The sequence below is a fragment of the Acomys minous genome (assembly GCF_964271855.1).
Source record: "Acomys minous genome assembly, chromosome: 14".
Classification (NCBI taxonomy): domain Eukaryota; kingdom Metazoa; phylum Chordata; class Mammalia; order Rodentia; family Muridae; genus Acomys; species Acomys minous.
In genome coordinates, this window is record NC_140496.1 from 59,695,287 (window position 1) to 59,717,985 (window position 22,699).

The 22,699-nt window shown below is 47.0% G+C and overlaps 1 protein-coding gene across 2 annotated transcripts in view; it reads left to right on the forward strand.

Moving 5' to 3' along the window:
* Positions 1–22,382: 22,382 nt before the first annotated feature.
* NGF (nerve growth factor) overlaps positions 22,383–22,699 on the forward strand; it is a 54,987-nt gene continuing 54,670 nt past the window's right edge. The window contains exon 1 of one of the 2 annotated variants that reach the window (XM_084755742.1): positions 22,383–22,434. The gene's annotated coding sequence lies outside the window, so the exon portion shown is untranslated. The remainder of the gene's footprint in view (positions 22,435–22,699) is intronic. The other variant, XM_084755740.1, reaches the window with a different exon arrangement.

Genomic DNA, 22,699 nt, shown 5'->3' on the forward strand with positions numbered 1-22,699 from the left:
AGAACCCCAGCTGCCATAGCACTGGCTTCTATTTGATGAAGGGAATAATCCGTGGAACTCAGTGATTTTCCTTTCTATTTATTCTTTATATTTTAATGGAATTCTGTGGTCCAGACTTGGTTTCAGGCTCCATGCTCTCGGAGTCATCTAAAGTACAAGGGGGAAAAGAAAGTAGAGGGGGAAATTAGATTCTTGATTTGTGTCCAGATGGTCCTAGACAAAAATAGACTCAGAGATTCTCACTGCAGACTTGCCTCTGGTATGAAACTCCCCACCCCCTTCATCTGAGGTCTTCTTGGTAAGAGAGGGGATGGAGGCAGCACTGAGAACATTTATTTCGTCTTTTCCCAGCCGTGTATTAAAAGGCCTGTGCAGGTTTCAGTCCAGGGCTTCTGCAAAATGTCGGGAGCCGCGCCACACACCATGGCCTCGGGGATGTGATTTTAACCAACTTGGCCTGAAGGCCATCCCAAGTGTTTGTGGCATCCAGAAGCATGTGTGTGACATGCTGGGAAGCATAGCAGCAGCTGGCCCTGCAGTGAAGGGACCATACAGGCCTGCCACCAGCTGAGTAGCCTGCACGCACTCCTATGGGCAGAGACATTGTAGGTGAGGAGCTAGCTAGGTCTACATTCTCCAGGCACAGCAGTATGTCACAGAGGTGCTCGCTATCTGCTCTCCCCCAGGGAGACATAGGTGGTCAGACTTCCTTGTCCCCTGCCAGAATGTCAGCTTAGAGGTGAAAGGATCAGGGTCACCTGTGAGGGCAGCATAGGGAGTCTTGGGGGCATTCACCCATGAGAAACAGAAAATTTGAAAATTCATGGCTCACCTTGGATTCTACAAGGCCTGATCTTGGTAACAAATACCAACCTGACTTAGAGTCTAGCATCAGCCAACTGAAGGCCACACACCCTTGTGGACAACCACCGAAAAGCTTATTGCAGAGTTCCTTACATTTCTTGATGCTTATTCATTGGAAACTACATGCAGGCTAGACACCACACAAGGTAAGTGTCTGTACTAAAGTCTAGGACACTCATCTGGCAGGCAAAGTAGCAATTGTTCTTTGGATGCCAGTAAAATAAGTGGTGGTCAGGTGGGATGTGCTTTAAAAAGAGAAACAAATTCCATGAGTATTTCAGAGTTGGGTTTCCTTCCTAATGTGTGAACAGCCTCAGAGGATGCCTTAGTCTCTGTTCTATTGCTGTGAAGAGACACCATAACCATGGCAACTCTTATACAAGAAAGCATCTAATTGGGGCTTGCTTACAGTGGCAGAGAGTTAATCCATTACCATGATGGTGGGGAGCATGGCAGCACATCGGTAGATGTGGTGTTGAAGAAGTAGCTGAGAGTTCTACATCCAGATCCAAAGGCAAGAGAGAGAGAGAGAGAGAGAGAGAGAGAGGGAATGAGAGAAAGAGAGAGAAAGAATGAGAGAGACACAGAGACACAGAGACACAGCGAGATAGACAGAGACAGAGAGAAACTGAGAGACACACAGAGAGAGACAGAGAGACAGTGAGAGAGAGACAGAGAGAGACACACACACAGATACTGGGTCTGCCTTGAGCTTTGAAACCTCAATGCCCACCCCAGTGACCCACTTCCTCCAACAAGGCCACACCTCCTAACCCTTCTCAAGCAGTGCCACTCCCCGATGACTAGGAATTTAAATATATGAGCCTATTGGGGGTCTTTCTCATTCAGACCAGCACAGATGATAAAAGGGACCAAGAAAGCAGGACTGGATTCTTGGGCCAAGGCTGGGAGGACAGCTGAAGACGCCTGAGAGACAAGGCCCAGGAAAGAGTCAGAGCACAGGACGAGGAAACATTCTCAAGAAAACAACCCCACAAAGGCCAGACCCAGGACAGCAGGGCTGCTCCCAGGTCCAGACAGATTGTGAGACAAGCCTAGTGCAGACATCTCAGCTTGGAGACTCAGAGTTTGCCTGTGGCCACAGTTGGGTTCTGACTCTGGTGACTTCTTTTAGAACTTGAGGATTAAAGGTGATGCTTTAATAGCTTCTTACTTGGTGTTTGCTCAGTTCACGTCATTGTGTGAACAAAGGTGTCAGTATGTTCAAACAGGGAATAATAATTCCTTGCATTTTATATTCAACAAAGCACTTACATATTTCTTCTTTATTTCAGTTTCAGACTGGCCTGTGAGGGAGAAAGAAGATGACAGGATTTCACAGCCATTAGGCTCCGGGGGTGGGGGGGTGGGGACTGCTCTGATAGTGACTGGACATTGCCACATACAGACAAGACACTTATGTAAATATCTGACAAAGAAGGAGATGGATGGATTAGTGGGAGAAAGGATGGGTACATGGGTGGATGAACAGATGAATGACTAGAATTTGCCTCAAATTTTAAAATGGATACAAAGGCTGGGGAAATGGTTCGATGGGTAAAGTACTTGTCGAGGAAGCATGAAGAGCTCAGTTTGGGTTCCCAGAATCCTCAGAAAAGCTGGATGTAGCAGTGGCTCTGTAACTCCAGCAGACTGATGGGGAGACAGGTTTGATGGTAGCCACTAGTCGAAACATGTTTAAAGAGGATCCCTGCTCAAAAATAAGGGAGAGGAGAATCTGCTGTGAGCTTGTGTGTCTCCTAGTGACGTCAGAAACTAGACCTGTGAAGTCTCACCAGTATCATAGCCCAGATGTAAGCTGGACAACTATGACACTGACAAACATGCAAACAGGATAGGAAAGTACCAAGAGGTCTCAACCATACACCATAGGCATCTAAGTAAATCTGTGAGTGGGAGAGGTGGTCCTCTCAAGGTAGAGCACAGGATTTGTCCAGTGCCAAACAACCAGCCTTGAAAACACACGTACACACAAGTAATATTATGTGGACTCAACAGAGTCTATATGTTATATTTAGGAATATATGTACACACATACATACATACATACATACATACATACATACATACACATGCAATAACAATTAAGAAAAAAGAGCCATGAATTCAAAGGAATGGGGAGGGCATATTGGATGGTTTAGAGGGAGGAAGGGGAAGGAAGAAACTTTGTAATTAAATTACAACCTCAAAAATAAACAAGAATTTTAAAAAGTAAAATAAAATAAAAAGTAAGGGAGAAAATGTTAGAAAAGGATGTGTAATGTTTACCTCTGATCTCCACATGCACACACACAGATGAATACAAAACACACACACACACACACACACACACACACACACACACACACACACACACAATGAGATTAAGAGAGAGAACAAGTAAAAATATACCCCTTAGAAAACAGATTTCTCATTTCTACCTACTAATGAGTGATTTTCCCCTAAGTTTCTGAACTTTATTCTTTACATTTACAAAACAAGAATAATGACATTGCTTCAATTTCCATGTTGCAAAAAACAAACAAATAAACAGAATCCCACAGTTGTTCAACGTCATAGACGTGAGGAAAGGAGCCATGGTTTGCATCAGCACTACTGATTTCTAAGGCATTGTTTGTCCTAATGTGTGATGGGAGAAGGAAAAAGCAAACTATTTCCAAGTGTCCTTGCCGGGCGCTACTTAGAAAGATGACCACATGAGGACATTTTCTGCCTAAGTAGTATTGTCAGCACATGGCAGAGGCAGAAATGATAACTCTGAAAATCAAAGTGGCTTGCCTAAGCTCTCCCAGGGGAGTTGGAATTGGGGCTCAGGTGTGACTTCACTACCTGTTAGGTCTTCATTTTGGCTCACACCAAGGCCACGACCACAAACCTCCCATGTTCTCCATCTGCCCTGGAAACAATACTCGCAGAGCCTGCCCAAGGGTCTGGTCCTGCACTGACATGGCTGGCACAGTTTGAGCTATTGACTGATACATACCAACCAGCCTGCAAAGATGGACCAGCTGGATGAAAAGCCTGGCCTCCTAGAACTCCGTTCTCGGCCATCAAAGTACTCTTGACATGACTGATTTTTTTTTAAATCTTTGCTTTCCTCTCTTCTCTTCTCTTCTCTTTTCTTCTCTTCTCTTCTCTTCTCTTCTCTTCTCTTCTTTCTCTCTTTATTTCTTTAAAATTATTCCATACATTCTGAAAACCAACAATTAATGGTAACCTTTGCGAGGCAAACCCCATAGAACCATTCATGACCCAAAATAAACGTGAAGCATTTGAAGACCTATTATGAAAGACACAGTGTAGGGAGAGCTGAGGGAAATGCAAACAGCTTAGTTAGTCCAAGTCATCACGTAGCTTTCTCTTCGAGTAATTGGTGGAGTTACCTTCCTAGCTAAGAAGCAAGTGTACAAAGCAACTTAAGGCTCTGATTCACGGTGTTCCCGCTGGGGCACACCTGTGCTCAGGGGGGGAGGAAAGAAAAGGAGGAGGAGGAAGAGAAAGAAACAGCCTTAATGCTGGAACAAATGGAAACTCTTCATGGGTGGGGCTCAAACATCTGGTCTCCAAGATAGATATCTCTGTTAAGGCTCAGCTACAAGAGAACAAAGGACCCAGCCTAAATTAGTCTAAAATAGAATATTAATTCGTGGGTCCTGTAAATCACAAGCCTAAGGAAGAGTTGTTATAACTTGAATGTTTGTGTCTTCTTCAAATTGCCATTGAAAATCTACCCTACAATGTAATGGCATTTGATGTGGCGCCTTGGGGAGAGATTTGGGATGGGACTAGTGTTCTTTGCCCCAACAGGAAGCAGCCAGTGGTTCCTCTCTGCCTCCATTTCCTGTTCCCTCTACAGTTTCTTTATTTTTCCTTTGCCCCCTCTCCCATCTGAGGACGTGGTGAGAGGCCAGCTATCTGTCAAGTAAAAAGGCGGTCCTCAGTGGACCATCCTCACTGGTGCACTGAGCTTGGACTTTTGAGGCTTCAGAGTCGTGAGAAACAACTACCTGTGGATTAAGCAGGTTTCTGTGATATTTTGTTGTAGAAACCAAAGCAGATCAAATTTTTCCTTCTTTTCCTTAGTTTAGGCATGACTGGGTCAAAGCTCACCTTCCACTCCCGGGCCTCTATTGTAAGACAGTGTTGTGCCCCTATTAAACCAAATAGCTTTGGGGTACCTTGCCTCACATTTAGTCTAGAACAGCCTAGACAGAGGCGTTTCCTTCTGTTTCAGAATTCCCAGAGATGTCGCCATGGCCTTGAAGGGTCATTGCCATTCAGGAGTTGATCAGGGACCGGGGAGTGGGATGTATTGATTGTCCTATGCCCAGACCACATCCTTCACCTCCTGTGACTGAAGTGAAGGGATTACATCACCAGGTGACAGTGATGGGAGTGGGCGCTTGAGGCAGAAAAAGCTCATGACTACAAAACAGTTTTACAGAGCTTGGACCAAGGTCAGGCTACATCTCAAATACAGTCCCCAGAGCTTAAGAGAGAGAGAGAGAGAGAGAGAGAGAGAGAGAGAGAGAGAGAGAGAGAGAGAGAGAGAGAGAGAAACACAGGGTAAACAGGAATGCTGGCAAGAACCCGGCTGATGTGTCTCAATAGCTGCTACGCCGGGTTTGGGATCAAGGCTTCAGATATTTGACACCAAATCATAAGTTAAAAGGAAAAGCTTAAGATGAAAACTCCTTTCTTATGTCTCTCAGTTCCAAATTCAGTGCCTGAGGATCGGCAAAATAATTGCTTTACCCCATAGACCTGTTTCCTAATTAAATATCTGCAGGTGTGCCTCTTTGTATTGTGAATTCAATCCTGAAATACTGTGTGTAAACTGAATTTAGGAGGCTTTTAGTTTTTCCCCCTCAAATTTGTAGCACAGAAAGACATTCCCAAATCCATCTCTGGTATGGGGGGGAAAACTTATTTTTTCTTTCAGTTTGGGTTGTAGCCTCTTTTAGTTTAGTTTAGTTTTTATAAAATGGGATCTATTGGGACACACACACACACACACACACACACACACACACACACACACACACACACATCTACCACCACCACCAATAAAACAACAAACAGTGCATGCTTTTCCTTCAGTGATTTTTTTCCTGTCTGAGTCCACCCTTGTGGGAGTAAACCTCCTTAATTTCAGTTCCCCAGACTGTTCCTTTTAACAACAAATTCCATAAACAAGTGGTCCTTCCAGCATCTCGACAGCAGAAAGATGGCAGGAGCCAACGGGCCCTGAGACAACAAGCAGAACTGTGTTCCAATATGTCTGTTTTCATTGGATCAAAGTGTGGCTTCCCGACCATATCAGTGGTAGCAAGCCCTGCTAAGTGAGGCAGATTTCAGCACAGAGGCTGAAGAATTCTGGCCAAGTCGATCACTTCCTGGAGCTGTCCCGAACTATTAATTGGGAATGGTTTTGAATCTGTTGGTTAAAGCTGATATTCAGCTCAAACTAGCAGGCAGTGGTGCGGGGGACTGTCCAGTCAGTCTTCTGTGCCCCCTGTTCTTCTAATTATAGATGGGGCTTCCGAGAATGGGGCAGAGCCAGGCAGTCTGGCTTTTGTCTCATGATCTAGAACCATAACCCAGTGTGGAGGTAGAAGTCACTCCCACTCCTTACCGCCATTCAAATAATTGCTGATTTGTAAATAGTCACTATGGGTCACACCCAAAGGGAAGTATGGTGGTTGTCACCTGACCAGTGGTGTCTAGAGCCAACTGAAATATAATCTGCTAGGGCACTCTCATGAGAGATAGTCTTGGTCAGATTATTTGAAGCCCATAGACCCACCCAGAATGTGGCAGCAGCAACCTTGCTTTTTGCCTGTTTGCTCTTACTCCCGCTGGCAAGTTCACATACCCTGACATTGCGGCAGCGTCCTTTCATCAGTAGTACTGCCATCTTCTTCCGGGTCCCAGTGTAGAGTGACGACCAGCAGGTGTCAAAGAATCCTCCAATCGCAGTGCTAGATCACTGTAGCATCCCTTCATCAATAATGTTGCCGTCTCCTTCAGGGTCCCAGTGTAGTCTGAACATTGTTGGACTACCGGGTCCACATGCTATAAGCCAGTCTAACACATCCCCTTTTAATATATATTTAAAACTCTGATATCCAATCCGTATAGGCCTGAAGTTGTTCTTATTAGGAATTGAGTGACAGGCTGGGGATCCAGAGTGTCTGTCGGCCAGGAGGATGCACGCAGCCCCTTAGGAGCAGAGCCCTCCCAGCTGTGTCCCTGACATAAACTACCCAAAATAGAACTAGGTTGGGTTTTCAAGTTTGTAGGAAAAGGATAGGACACCTTGTGAAGGACATGCTAATCTTTACCTTCCCCTCCTGGACCATTTCTTCATGAAGTGGTCTCTCCTGGAAGGAGCAGGGCACTCTATTCAGTGTACTTCAAGGGCCCTTAAGCCTCAAATCCAACATATTGCCCCTAACTGCCTACCAGATGCCAGAGTTTTCCCATAGAGCCACATGGCACTGGCACTAAGAAAAGCCAGCATGGATGCCAGACTCCTTTCTGAAAGATAATATTAGGACAGTAAGCATTCATTACGGAACTCTCATCTCATGCTCCAAGTAGTTTCATGGATGTAAATGCTATTTTGATGGCTATGTTATCGCACATACTCCTTGCGCATACTACCAGGACATGCACCTGTCCCAGCGCCTCGTAACTACCGTTCTTGTCAGGACACCTTCCCGTCTGTCTCTGTTTCCACATTCAGCAGGTGAATCGATGCAGAAGATATGACCTACACACATATGCTTATGTTTCCAGCCATATGGAAATGTGAAATCCGTCCATTTGCAGCAAGATGGATAGAACTTAACGGTGTTAAGCAAAATAAGCCAGAAACAAAATGACAAGTTTCGATCTCAGGCTTTGTTACATTGTGGAAACTGTTTTTCATGGTGCTGGACTTATTTCCATTCCCACCACTACTCCTCTTCTTTTCTCTCTCTCTCTCTCTCTCTCTCTCTCTCTCTCTCTCTCTCCCTCTCTCCCTTTCCCTCCATATATATAAATATAATACATATTATATATATATAGATCAAGCAATTGCTTTTTTTTTTGCTTTATTTCATTCACTATGGCCATTGTAATTGGATTGAAACGGTATCTTATCATTTCCCTCGTGGACTTCCTTTACACAGCTATTGGCTGTCGTACTTGTTTTGAAAAGTGGCTATTTCGATTGTTTGTCCATCTTTAGTTGGATCGTCTATTTCCATGAAGCTTTTTGAGCTCAGTATATATTCTGGATAGCAAAGCTTTGCTCTCATGCTGTGGGCTGTGTCTTCACTCTGTTGGCTGGCTCTGATGCTCTAGGAGATGTTTGCTGTGATCCTGTTTTTCAAGTTTTTGCTTTCCTGTGCATTTGTCATTCTGTGCACAGAGTCACCGCTCAGAACAATGCCTCCATGTTTTCCTCTGGTTTCCTTTCAAAGTCTGAATTTTACACACTACCATGCATATAGTATTTTAAAGATGAGGAAACCGACACACAGACATTGCCTGGGTCAAATGGGGATTGAAGATGCGAAGAGGTCGGGGAAGGACATAAAAGCGTGTGTGTAACAGGTAGATTTTACCCACTCCACAACTGTCCTGAGGGCTGAGCTCCACAAGTCACAAACATAGCTATCCGTGTAAGAATATTTTAAGGAGAAAAAAAGGGGTCCAAATAGGCAAAGGGTGGGGTGGAGTGAGCCCAACTAGTCAGGTCCCAGCTCTGCACCCATATGAGTAAGAAGGCGAGGGCCATTTTCCCATGACAGGTTCCAAGGAGAAAAGGGAAGCAACCGTACGGTTCTCTCTTCTCACCTCCTCTCAGTCACGGCTATGAGCCCATCCCAGGGCACTTTTACACTGAAGCCTTGAAGGCTCAGCAGCAACAAACAGGAAAGTGATACCCCCGAGGGCCTTGCAGAGAACCTAGCATTAGCAAACAAAATCAAATCCAGATCTGAGAGCTGTGGTCCCCGATACTCTCGCTGGCTGTCTTCTCACCGCCACTCACCTGAGGGACCGCCATATGTAGTATATTTAAGAACATGAAACACCACACAGCCTCACTGCCAGGAATTTCCTGTAATATCTGTGCTTTGCTTTGCAATCTTAAGCCGGTTTCACAATTGGAAGCTCTAGTTCAGCTTATATGAGACCAACCAGGGAGTTGCTGAACTCACTGAAGTCCCCCAGGCAGCTGACCCACCCGTGAAGGTCTCAGACACTGCAAAGTGCCACGAGGTCCCAGGATTAGAGATGCTTCTTAGTAACACCTCTCATGTCTGTGCTATTAAATGAATTTGTCCCAAATGGTCTCTGGTAGCTCTCATTGTAGTTTCCCACACTGCAGGAGATTGAAATTCCTTTCAACACACCAGAGAGGAGCTGCGCTATTTGACTTCCATTGGCTGGGCTTCTAAAACCCATCAGTTGGGTCGTTTGACAAAAACTGCTATTTGCCAGGGAAGGCTGCTGGTCCCTCAGGCTGGAGGGTTCCCAGACAAATCCCAACATTAGTAATCCTCCAATTTGCAGTGGGAACGGGCATACCTGATGCCACAGGCACAGATCACAGGTCCAAGGCTAAAGCTGAAGCTGACCAGCCAAGGAGGCATTTGTCACTCCAGAGTGCTCTGGTTTTGCCTGCCCCCTGAGGTCCACGGTATGCCCATATTCAAACTGTCAGAGGACACAACACTGACATGTCACGTCATGATTTTTGTTACATATTTCCAGTCCACACGCCACGTGATAGGATTGTCCTTCCTGGCCACTACTGAAAGACACTTGAGTTGTTCTCCCAACGGAACAGGAGCGCGGGGAGTTGGTTTCTTTCAGGCCAGAGTTTTAGAGGCATTACGTAGGGAATAGCCCATCCTCATCCCTGCTTGGGTGACTGAGGGAGGCTCCCTCAGGCCAGACCCCAGAGCGACCACCATGAACCGTCTCTTCAGTGAGCTCCACTAGATTATGCAGTTTGACGGGAAAGTGGGTTTTGCTGAGGTAAGCTGCTGAGACTGGGGTGGCTTGCTACCTATGGAGTCTAAGAAAGGGGAAAGGGTAGGGAAAGGGAGAGCTTGAGAGACATTGTGCTGGAAGTGGCTGGTGTTAAGAATTGGCTGAGAAGTGCTCGCTTCGGCAGCACATATACTAAAATTGGAATGATACAGAGAAGATTAGCATGGCCCCTGCGCAAGGATGACACCCAAATTCGTGAAGTGTTCCATATTTTTCTTATGTTGGGCAGATCTGGGCCCAGGGGTCCTGCTCAAACTATGGTACCAGCCAAGGACAATACATGCAGTAAACTTTGAACCCCTACCCAGATCTAGCCAATGGACAGGACATTCTCCACAGTTGAGTGGAGAGTGGGGTCTGACTTTCACATGAACTCTGGTGCCCCATATTTGACCACGGCCCCTGGATGGGGAGACCTGGTGGCACTCAGAGGAAGGATAGCAGGCTACCAAGAAGAGACTTGATACCCTATGAGCATATACAGGTGGAGGAGGTCCCCCTCAGTCACAGTCATAGGGGAGGGGAGTAAGGGGAAAATGGGAGGGAGGGAGGAATGGGAGGATACAAGGGATGGGCTAACAACTGAGATGTAATATGAATAAATCAATAAGATATATTTTTAAAAAAAGAATTGGCTGAGAAGAGTCAAGCTTGGACAAGCTTGATAGTATTGCCACAAGCTAGGAAGAGGTGAAGGTCTGTGCACTGGTGGTGGCAGCAGTGGCGGTAACGGGCATCGAGCACATGTACGTGTGAGATGGAATGGCAAGGGTCTGGCAGCAGTTTACATAGTGGGTGGAGATGAAGGGAGACAAAGATGACCCCAAGGGCATCCTTGGAGATGAAAAGCCTCAGCTTTCCAAGCAGTCATGCAGCATACCCACTTCATGACTGCTTTACACACACACACACACACACACACACACACAGGAAGGGAGAAAGAAAGAAAAAAAAGACAACCTTTGATGTGGTAGGCCAAACTACCCAAAATTCACCACTAAAGAGTCATTTCTCTTGGCTCCGCATTGTCCTTCTGATATGGTTTACTTTGAAATGAAAAGGCCTAGGATAGAGGGCTTGCCATCATAGGGACAAATTCATTTTAGCCACTTACAGTTTCAAGAAACTCGGGTCTGCATCTCTTGTTTAATTTGACGAAGCCAAGCTAGGTCCACAGAAGCAAGTGACCTTGTAGAAGGCCAGTAGACACATAGCCAAGATGAGATCCAGAGAGGACGCCCCTTACTCAAGCAGCACTTCCCTTCTTCCACCATGCCCAGCCTGGATGAGGATGCTCCAGGCCTGGGTTGGGCCTCCCCAGGGATGCAGGAAAGGTGAAGCAAAGGGGTTGGAGAAAGCCCTGTCTTTACTATATGTAGCTCAGTCTCTAGCAGAACTTGGGGGATACCTTCAGTTACCCTACCTTTCATTAGTTCTGATCCAACAACCAAGCCCCAGAAGAAAAAATCATTATAAAAGGAAATGAAGAAAATAAAATACACTCTGCCTTTTTGGTGTGTGTTCTGACATCAAGAGGCATGGGGGACACTTGAGTCCCTTCTTTACTCTGTCCTGTGTGGTGTTTTTCTCTCTGCCAGATTTGTGCTATTCTTCTTGTGAAGCATTCTTTGCACAGCTCCCCACGGGTCGGGCACAGCTAAAAACAGACAGTGGCAGCCCGCCTCTCTGTCTCCCAGCACACTGTCTCCTAGCACACCGACTAGAATCATTTGGATTGTGCATTGCTGTGTCATACTTCAAATCTGAAAAGTGCCCGACTGTGGTTTTTATTGGAGTTTTATTATTCATTGTACCTTTTAAAACATCAATTTGAAATCAGTAAATTGGAAGCTTTCTCTGATGTTTTACAAACCTTGGACACTACCCATGTCCAGTCACTTTTGTTTGTCATAGACCTGTTCTGGAGTCCCCGGGAGCCAAACTACCATCTTAGGTAGATTGGCAATGTCCCAGGGTGACAGAATGGTAAACAGGAGGATCAGATCAGAATCTCCTCTTCTGAGATGCCCGCAAAAGAGATCATTTGAAGAGAAAAACACTGCCACAGAGATTCACAGCCTTGGAGGGCAACTAGCCACCGTAAGAGCCATCAGCAGCTGGGGGCACAGCCTGCAGTATGCACTGGACCCCAGTGTTCGAAAAAAAAGTGTAGGATAAACTAAAAGTGTGTTAACTTTCCCCTCTGAAGTTTAAGCAAATATCTGCATTACATAAAAGTGCCGAAAAGTGCCTGGAAGTCTATAAAAATGTTAACTATGGCAGGATGTTTCCAGTGAATTCGCTTTCGTTGGAAAAGAGATGTCCCCATAAAAAGGCATGCTCTGTGCTCCATTCCTCTGCAAATACTGAACTTGATGTGCTGGCTAAGCCTCCCTTTCTTCCAGTACAAACCAATTTTGTCTTTACCCACACACGTGCATGGAGTGTGGAAAGACCGCTAAAGCCACACTTGGAGCCATGCGACGGTGGGCTGTTCCTGGACGCACAGCCTGCTTTGTATATTAACAGCATGCTAAACTCCATTAATGGCAAAGCCATATGTGCCGTCTTCAGTTTTTCACCCCCACCCCATCTATACCTTTATTCTAGCCTAACTGATCCCAGCTGTTATTAAAGAACACAGTTTAAGCCCCCATTACAACAAAGACTTCTCTACAATGAATGATCTGAACAATGGCCCATTTCTTTGAATAATTTCGCTCAGTTCAATTTTAATGACTATTTCTGAAGACAATTCTTCCAACTCCTGTATTCTGTTCTGCTGATGCAGACATGAAAAGAGCTGAGTCCTCCATCTTAGAGGACTCTGTATTTGAAATGACAAGATTCCAACCCAACAAAGAACTGTGGTTAGCCCTTGAACTTTGTTCAGATGGGACCTAATGTTGGGTGGCGACTAGGAATGGTGGTTTTACCCAGAGGAACTTCAGAACGCTACAATTCTCTTCTTTTGCTTTTGCAGCTCTTTGTCAGAGCCAATGGCTCCCGAGCTCCAGCAACAGGGACAGAAGTCCTTTACTGCCAGGCATTCTTCTGCTTTACAAAGGCTAAGTTTCATGGGCAGAAGAGGTTTTCTGGTCAACTCCAAGATGCCAGGCAGCTCTAACCATATGACACTGGCACCACCATCATGCAAACGAGCCAGGATTGATCTGCACCAAAGTGTCCGTGACATGGAGATTTAAATCCAGGTCTCTGCCCCCTTTGGGTCACAGAATAACTGCTTCATGTCTGCGCAGTGACAGCTCATCACACGTGGGAGCTTTCCTTCTTTGGGCCTCTTGTGCAAGCATATTTTCCCTCACCACAAAATGTTTTTCTTTTCTTTATTTCTTTTTTCTTCTTCTTCTTTTTTTTTTTAAATGAACTTGTTGCTCCAACCACTTGGTATCTGGCCCTGGGTCCAGAGCTTGAGGGTAACTGGTGAAGTCGTAATGTGTTTCTGGATTCTGTGGTTTCTAAAAGGTTACTCTTTCCAAACCAAGGTAGGCTTTCTTCAAAATGTGGCTCAATTGGCCTATTCCTGTCATGGGGCTGCCCTCTGGGCAGCTATGGATTGTCTGAGCAAAAGGCAATGCATCAAATTGGAGATAAATAAGGCCTTCTCTATGGAATATGCATCTGGACTCTCTCTCTCTCTGTACTTACGTGTCTTGATTAAACTTTTCAAAACCACAGTGGGCATCTTTCTTCTCCTCTGAGAGGGTGATGCTCCAATAATGTGCCTAAAGACACAAAGTGAGCAAATGGCTGAGGATGGGTGAATTCAGGCCTTAGGTAAAGCCGAAGACCATGGCTAAACCTGTGTCGCCTATAAATTCCCCCGAAATTCCAGTCACACTTTTTTAAACCACAAAAACATGCTATTTGTTTTAAAGACAAAGAAGAAACAGTGTTGGGAAAGTCTGTAAGTCCAGTGAGCTTTTCACAGCTAGTCACGTTCAGAGGACTGTCTCATAGAACACCAGGACTCATTTCCTCCCTGGTGCTGGGGTTCAAGTTCCTTGCTCCAGATGATGCTATTGCAAGCAGCGAGCATACACCTGCTTGGTGGGCCCAGAGAAGCCTGTCTGTCAGGAAAACGTCTTCCCCTAGTACACTTCCTTCTTAATTAAAACAACATTTTGAAAGTAAAATTATACAGGGTGTAGAATAAACAGTACAACAATAGCTGTGATTAATCTGCCAGGGGCTGTATAATGGGATGCTAATAGGGAGAAATAAACTCTTGATGAAGATCAAAGTCATCGCTGCACGTGGGGAACTTTTAAAATTAGAATGACGATTAATGAATCTCCATCCTGAATAAAAAAAAAAACCACCCCTTTAGGCTTACAGAATGAGGGCAGAAAGAACCCTGACAGCACCCAGAGCCCTGGAGCTGGGAGCTCCATCTGGAATCTTTGGCCCATTTGTTTGAACATGGGATGGTCACTCAAGACCATCTCAATTTGCCTAAGTTCTGGCTGCAGCCCACAGGGCCCCGCCCACTACAGGGTACAGATGCGTGTGGAGGGGCAGAGCACATAGGGAAGTCCTGGGAGTTCAAGAGGAGAGGAATACACTCGCCTCTATGCAGCAGCCTCTAAGCAAACTCTCCCACAGGCCTCAGGAGCAGGTTTGGTTTTATTTATGAGTGCTGCTCTGTAAGTTCCCTGGTTCTAAAGTCAGGGTTTTCTATCTTCTCTCAGAGAAAGTTCTATGCTAAGAAAAAAGTCTGATTATGGATTTTTTTTCTCACACAGCCACCAAAAATTCACAATAGGACTGAAGAGCATGCATGTCAACAGACAGTTCTGCAGCAGCTAAGAATCAAGCACCTAGTGTGTGCAGGCATGTACCTACTGTGTGCAGGCATTTACCTACTGTGTGCAGGCATGGCATGGCCCCTGCCATTTCATGGGGCAGCTTGCTGGGGTTTGGGAGGAGTGAAGGACCAGAGAAAAGCCAAGGTCTGGAAAACTGTGGAGGTCCCCTCTAAGGAAGGTTGGGCTTGCAGTAAGGCTGCCTTCGGAGGGTGTGTCTGCCTAGGGGTGAGGCAGGGCTGAAGGAGATCCAGAAAAGAGTGAGTGTCCCAGGAGGAAGAGGAAGAGAGGCATATATCTAAGTCACAGCAGAGAAAGTGAGAGAGAGAGAGAGAGAGAGGCACAGACAGACAGATAATATGAATCAATGCAGTTTTCCCTGTAAGCAAGTTTCAAACTTACACAGGCTGATTTTTAATGTTCTACTCTTTAACCCCGTGATGTCCAAATAGCTCCACTCAATTTCCATGTCAGTCTCCCTCCTTTCTGAGTCAGCTCTGCTGCCTGTCCCCTGAAACGTGATTGTCCTGAAAACCAACAGAGAGTCCAAGACTGTTTTGGTTTTTTTTTTAAATACATTATTGAATTCCATCCAAGACTGTTTTTTAAGAGTACAATTAACTGAGACTTTGTGGTCTAGTGTGGCTGAGGTTCCCTGCACCGTGGGAGCTTCTTCCAGGCTCAGAATCTAGCAGAAGGTGACCTTCTGTTTGAACCAGGCCTCCACCTGCGGGGACACCCTATCTTCTCCACCTGCACTGCAGTGGCTAACCTCCAACTCTGCACCAAGGAGACACACTGCCGGGGCCTGTAGGGGAGCCCAGGAGGACCATGGGTCCCAAGCTGCTGTCTACTGAGAAGGAAGACAGCCCTGGAAAAGTGGGACCGAGACGTGGAGTCTTCTCGTCTTCTACCATGCTGACAAACCTGATTTCAGACAGCCAACTCTTGTCTGGTTCCACAAAAATCCCCCCTCAAATATTAGTCAGTAAGGGGTGCTGTCAAGGGCAGCATATGAGCTGTGGAGACCACCGCACTAGCCCCGATGGTTGGCTGGTGAGGTTTAAGCTACTTGGTCAACCCCGTGAGCATCGTTCATTCTTTCATAGAATGCGCACTTGCTGAAGGCCAATTGTACTCCAGGTGTTAAGATGGCTACTGCGAGTGTAAAATTCTTCAGGTTTAGTGGAGAAAGTACTCTGCTGCTGGGTATGGTGGCTGTTCTTGTGATCTCAGCACTTAGGAGGCTTAGGAAACAGGGCTGTTGCGAGTTCAAAGTCAGCCTGTGTAAGAGCCTGGCTCAATAACAAAAAGAAAGGAAAGGAGAGAAAGATGGGGAGGGAGGAGAACAAGAGAGAAAGAGAAAGGAAGAAAGAGAGAGAGAGAGAGAAAGAGAGAGGGGGGAGAGAACATCAGCCTGTTGTCCACTGTGTGGACACAATCAAACGTATGTGCGTTCTCTTACCTTTCACAGTGTGAGATCTGCCGTCCTTCTTCCAGAAGCATGTGGTTTTCATAGGCTGCTTTTAGGATTGCTGCAATTGGAACACAGAGAGAAGGAGCCAACATTTGTCTTTCCCCATCAAGAATAGAATTTCTGAGTCCACAGCAAGACAATGCTTTTGAAAGCCAAGCGTTCGCAAATGAAAAGGAAAAACACATTTTTCTGAATTCCTTTCACTCCCATAAAGTATTAAGAGTGAAGCTTGATGGTGGTTGGTGGCGCAGGCCTTTAATCCCAGTGCTCGGGGTGCGGAGAAAGGCGTGAGTGTCTGAGTTCGAGGCCAGCCTGGTATACAGAATGAGTTCCGGGGCAGCCAGGGATACACAGAGAAATCCTGTCTCCAAAAAACAAACAAACAAACAAACAAACAAACAAAAATAGTGAAGCATTCTGTGGATTGGCAGGGTGACTTAGACCCCCTGTTCAGATCTAGCCAATGGACAGCTCGTTCTCCACAGTTGTGGGGAGAGTGGGGACTGCCTCGTACATGAACTCTGGTGGCCCCAATTTGATCACCTGCCCTTGGTGGGGAGGCCAGGCCACACACAGAGGAAGGAGGAGCAGGCTCTCCAGATGAGACCTAATAGGTTGTGGTCCTATGGTGGGGGAGGAGGTCCCCTTCTGTCTGAGGTCTGGGGTAGGGGGGGGGGTGGAATAGAGCAGAAGAGGAAGGGAGGTTGGGAGTAGTGGGAAGATACAAGAGAGGGATAACAATCGGGATGTAATCTGAATACATTATAATAAATTTAAATTTTTTTAAAAAACAGAGTGAAGCTTGGAGTATTTGATCATAGAATGTTCCTATAAGCCTGGGGTAGAAAGAGCTCAAGACGTGACATAGGCGGTTCTGGTGGTAAGGAAAAGGACAACGAGCTTCCTGTGAGCCCCAGAGAGGAGAGTAGGACCGGTGAGGTGCTCACCTTTCTCCCTGTCTTCGGCATGCATCGCTACATGGGGAGGCAGGGTGTCCTGAGCATTATAGGAATAAACAGGCAGGAGAGAAGCAGGGAACACTTTAGCAAGTAATCTGTTTCCCTAAGCTCTGACCTTTAACCTCTAACCTCTGGAAGATGGCCCGCAGTTGGCCTAGCACTAACATGGTAGGGGAGGCATGGTGGAGCTTTGTCAGGTGGTGAGCCTTCAGCATAGACTTGGAGACACTGCTGAGGGTGTTGACTCCAGCATATGTGCAGTGTGCAGAGACTGCTCAGAAATCTACTTTTTTAATGTGCACACACTTCGATGCCACGCATGCCCCACAATAGCCTAAAGTGAAGACCTTTGCTCCTCAGACCACCGCCCCATGAGCCCCATTGATGTTCCTTCTCCATAGTTGGCACTACAATCTACCTGGTGAGACAGGCTAGGAAAACAGAGACAACCATGAGGCCGAATCCCCTCCCTCACTGTCCCCTACTCTGCCATTAAATTTATCTTAAATGAGTGATTGTGTAGTCAGTGCCTGGGTTAGGCCGTGGTCGTTGTTGATCTGAATTGTCAGTACAAGACCCTGGAAGTTTGCCCATATTTTATTCTACTCACCTTATTCCAGCCCCAGCCCGACCCTGACCTCACACTCACACGTAAGCTCCCCTGTAGCCACCTCACACCACATCAGTTCTACCCTGGTTCCGACCCATTCTAATCCCAAGCCATTCTTTCTCTCACGTGGTGTCCTTCTCAGCATCCTTCCTTTAGTTCTTACTCATGCATAGAGACTGCTGTAGAAGCATCTAGAAACGGGGTCAGACTTGACTCAGGGGATCAGAGAAATCTCCCAATCACAAGTGTGGCTGAGGAACCTAGGAACTATATCTCAGCAGAGGAGGAATGGGCAAGAAAAAGAAGGGGCCGGGGCACTGGTCTTGGAAGCCTTGGATTTGGAGGCGGGAGGTACAGCCGTTACTAGTGAAATGAACCCCGGGGCTACAGATAAAGCAAGGCAGATAAAGAGCAAGGAGAATGTTGGCACAGGTGACACACAGGCCACAAAGGCTCCTTAAGGAATGTGGAATTTAGGTGAAGGACAGCTAGGACAACAGTGAAGGCTCCTTGGAACTCCAAGTGGGTCACACTCTGCATCCCTTGAATGGTCACATCTTTCCCTCCGGGTTTCCCACTCGTGTGTGGGTCTGTTTTTCCACTGGGTTGTGGGTACTTCCAAGGCAAGAACATTCCTTCTTGATCTCTGTTTCCTTTCAGTCCTGCCCTTGAACAGGATTCTATGAAATATATGGAGCTGGATTCCTAAGGCAGTGGCATTAGGTCCTGTCCTAGAGGCACCTCCCTACTTGGGAACCGGGTGCGGTGGGTGGGTGGGGGACAACCATGGGCTCATAAGAGCCACTGGGGACCTGCCACAGAGCAGAGATCTCCAGAGACAGCACCTGATCAAGACATCAGCACCTGATCTAGGTGGTCCATGTAGTAGCCATGACCCACTAGGGATCTCTGAGGGAGAAGATCAGGCAGGACAGAGAGGGTGGAGGCTCACAGTGGTCAGGGACAGGATTTGACCCCCAGGGACATATTTGACTCTCCTTGTGTCTAAGAAGCCATCATCTCCTAAGGTCACTGCCTGTACTCTCTTGTGCCATCCTTAATTATAGCATACAGACAATAATTTACATTTATCAAATACTAAGTAGGTGATGGGAATTTTTAGAATTTAAATTCTATATGTCTAGAGGCAGCTTTATTCTCTGGCTGAATCCTCGGTGCCTGCCATGGGACTGGGCAGAACAGGTGCTCAAGAAATATTTATTTGAATCAATATAATTATAGTTTTATAGTGGTTTATAACTATTATGGCCCTAACAGGCTAGATCCTTTCTCCCAAGGTCACATCAATGAGCCAAAGGCTGCCAGTTCTCAAGGTGGTGGCTTTTCTGAGTCACAGTGCCCCCACAGGACAAAAGAGGAACTGCCTTGTTCCCCTGTTGAGACCTGCAGGTGATTAAGACCAGGGGTATAGAGTGCTTGCCTAGCAGGCATGAGGCCCTGGGTTTGGTCTCCAGCATTGCATAAATTGGCTGAGGTGGCATATGCCTGTAAGCCCGACAGGGAGGCAGAGGCAAGAGAATCAGAAATGTAAGGCCATCCTCAGCTATAGAGTAAACGGGGGTGGGAGGGTAGGTAGGCCTGGGAGACACGAGACCCTATCTTAAAAAAACAAAACAAATGCACAAACAGAAGAAGAAGGAAGAGAAGAGAAAAGAAAAGAATAAAAAAGAGCAAGAAGGACTGTGGGTGGGGATCGGGGGTGGGGTTTGAGGACCAGAGCCGAAAGGAAAGTGGTGCTTGCCAGTGTCCATGCAAGCGGCTAGGACGAGAAGCTAGCGGGCGCTATGCACACAGTGGACACTGGTGACCCAGGGAGTGTATCTGAGAGGTCAGTGATGAAGATATGACTGGAATCTAGAAATTAGGCTAGAACACCTGGAGGAATGAGCGTGGAGGCAAGGCAGAGGCAGGGCAGGAGGTCTGTGCCAGGGCTAGGCTGCTCTTGATGAGGCTGTCAATGGCTGCAGGCGTCTGCATCCTCAGAAATAACAACAATTACTGTATACATACACCACAAGCTGTCCTTCAAGTCAGCAGATGCATCAGCTGCTGGCTATTTTGATGCCCTGGATAAAAAGCTCTTTCGAGAAAATCTAGAACATCGAAACATTATTCTCTGCCTGTCGGCACTGTGCCTTCTGGCCATTGCCTTCTCAGCAGGTTTTCATTCCTACAAAAGCAACCGTTCCAGGCCTTAAGGTCTTTTTCCCGGTGACCCAAGAGGACACTTCTGTTAGATTCCTTCACGAAAGTAGAAAAAGCACCTGACTACGGTCATTGGAACCGAGGCGGACCTGTTACGGAAACTGCTAGAAACCAACCCCACAACTCTTAGCATTGCTGGATGCAACACGCTTAACAGGTGCCCGTGCCAGGTCCTGCAGAGACTAACAGTGAGGCAGGACTCACAAGATCTCACAGGAAAACTGTGCCAGCAGGCATCACAGCCATCTCCCAGTGCTCAGCAGGGAGTAAACTCTAGGTGAACAATGGTTGTTTGTTGTTTACATATTCTTACTTGCTCAAGGTCCTTCAAGTTCAGGGAAAGAAATGGATCTAGTTAGAGCTGGCAAAGAACTCTTATTAAGCCAGCCTGTGCTATGAGAATATGAGGGACAATTTGGGGGCAGGGCAGCTGGGCTTAGATTTTACTTTTTTTTTTTTTAATTTTCCTTCCTTCTTCAAAAAAAACCCAAAAGTGCATCAAATCCTTTTGTCCTCCAAAACGGGGGAAAAAAAGGGGGGGGGGGGCAAAAACAAAAGTTCCACAATTAACAACCAAATTGAGCTATATTCTGTAATTTGTAATTCCACCCTTAAAGTCACGGGCAGTTCTTATTTGGGCCGACGCTTAAAAAACAGATTTGTTTGTGAACAGGCTAGTGGATAAATGTATCGTCTTGTCTGGAGCTTGTTAGTTGTTCAGTTAACAATGGTAAGTTTCTTAGTAGACAACGGTGGCCATGATGCCACCAGTTCTGCTTTCTGATGTTTCCTGGCTTCTCACCTTCCCTGCTAAAACGAGGTCATCCGCCAGCCTGTGTCTGGACCACACAGAGTATGTATGCAGCAACACCAAAGAGCTCGCTTTCTTCTTCCTCCGTCCTCCTCAGGGGACCTAGAATGCAATGAAGCTAGCTATGGAGACAAAGTCAGAGGCAGAAAGAACGGCAGAGAGCTGGAAGTGCCTCTGCGGACTCTCGCCCTACCCTTGTCTTCCAGTGAGGATAAAGGATGGCCTTTCATTGTTACCCTGTGCCCCACTCAATCCCAGCTGCGTGCAGCAGGGGCCTTGCCTGGACTGAGGTGTGTCACCAGCTCTGGGGAGACTCAGCACCTCATCCTCTCCCTGTCGTTCTCCTGAATCCATTTCTTCCTGTGGCATTCATGGAGGGATGGGGGGGGGGGCACAGGGGGACCGTTCAAAGGCTTCTCCAAAGGAAGAGAAGCCATTTTTACAAGATTGACCAGGAAAGTTGTGTGCCATAGACCTTTATTAAACCTGGTGGGAAAAAAAATCTGATTTTAGGTCTATTTCTGGCTTTGCTGGTTTGGAGCTAGGTGGAAATGCCCTGCGGAAAGGTAGAGGTCCAAGCTAGGCAAGGCCCTACCAGCTCCTGAATCTATCAGATCCAAGATATTCTGGAGGGGCCAGCTGGGGACCCCACTCTAAGTAAGACGAAAGGGGCGAAAGGGAATTGACGTGGGGCCTGAGGTGTGGTAGCAGGTTTAGCCTTCTACTGAGTGTGCGCTCGCTGTCTCTTAAAAGCTGATGAAAGCTGAGGACCCCAGATCTAGAAAAAATGTAGAGAGCACAGACAGACACAATTCCATCCACAACACAGAAGGGACCAGAAGTCCTGGGACCTTCCTGCAATCCCAGGCCTTAAGGCTCGCTGTGGAAATCGGGTATCTGAACACGAAGGCCCTCTTCCCTTAGACCCCAGGCAGATACACCTGCCTAGACATTCTAGTTAATTCTGCTTCTGCCCGGTTTCAGAGAAATACCTTGGTACTGGCCAGTCCAACTGGAGCTTCCGGACGTTCCCTTCAGCTCTCAGATTTGCAGTGAGAGGAACACATGGTGATGTCCAGGCCACCAAAGGAGGCCTAAGTCAACCCAGGAGGCTAGTAGGGCAGTGAGTTGGGGCAGGAGATAAAGGGATTCAAAGTCTGGCAAGCAACTTGGCCCTGTTCAGTCTATTTGCCCATTGGTGTCTGGGACCAGCTACCCTGCCTAGTGCCCTAGAAAATCTCTTTCTGCCTCTGACACTCCTCAGCATCCCCATGCGCTTTCATTTGACCTCAGGAGGTTTGAATCCCCTGCCTGTCTTTGCCTGGCTAGGTCCCACCAGCCCTCCTGAAGCTATCCAGCCCTTGTCCGCAGGACCCCTTACAGCCAGGACCCCCTGGGTCCAGTCACAGCAGGTGCGGGGCTGGGATTGGGGTTGGCTAGAGAGGGAGGGGTCGGATGGGTGGGGGGGCAGGATTTGGAGAGGGTGTGACTCGAGCTTGGAGGAGGGGCTAAATATTCAGGAAGCCTGTTACAGCAGCTCTGCGCTCCAGCACAGCAGAAAGCGCCTGGAGCCTGAGGGGAACGCATCGGTGAGTCAGGCTGCGCTGAGCCGAGCCCCGATGGGGTGCAGCGCGGGGCGGCGGGCCGGGGTTGCTGGGCTCCCTGGAATGGTGTGCTTGGATCTCTGTGTGGCGAGATCTTCCTGAGTTGAAACGCAGCCTTGAAAGAAGTGTCCGGAGTGGATGTAGGAACGGGAGATCGTGGACAGGCAAGGAAGGCTAAGGGAGTGAGGGTCTCTCTGGTCGTGAAATCCCTGTCCCAGGATGACCAGAAGTTCCAAAGTCAACACTGGCT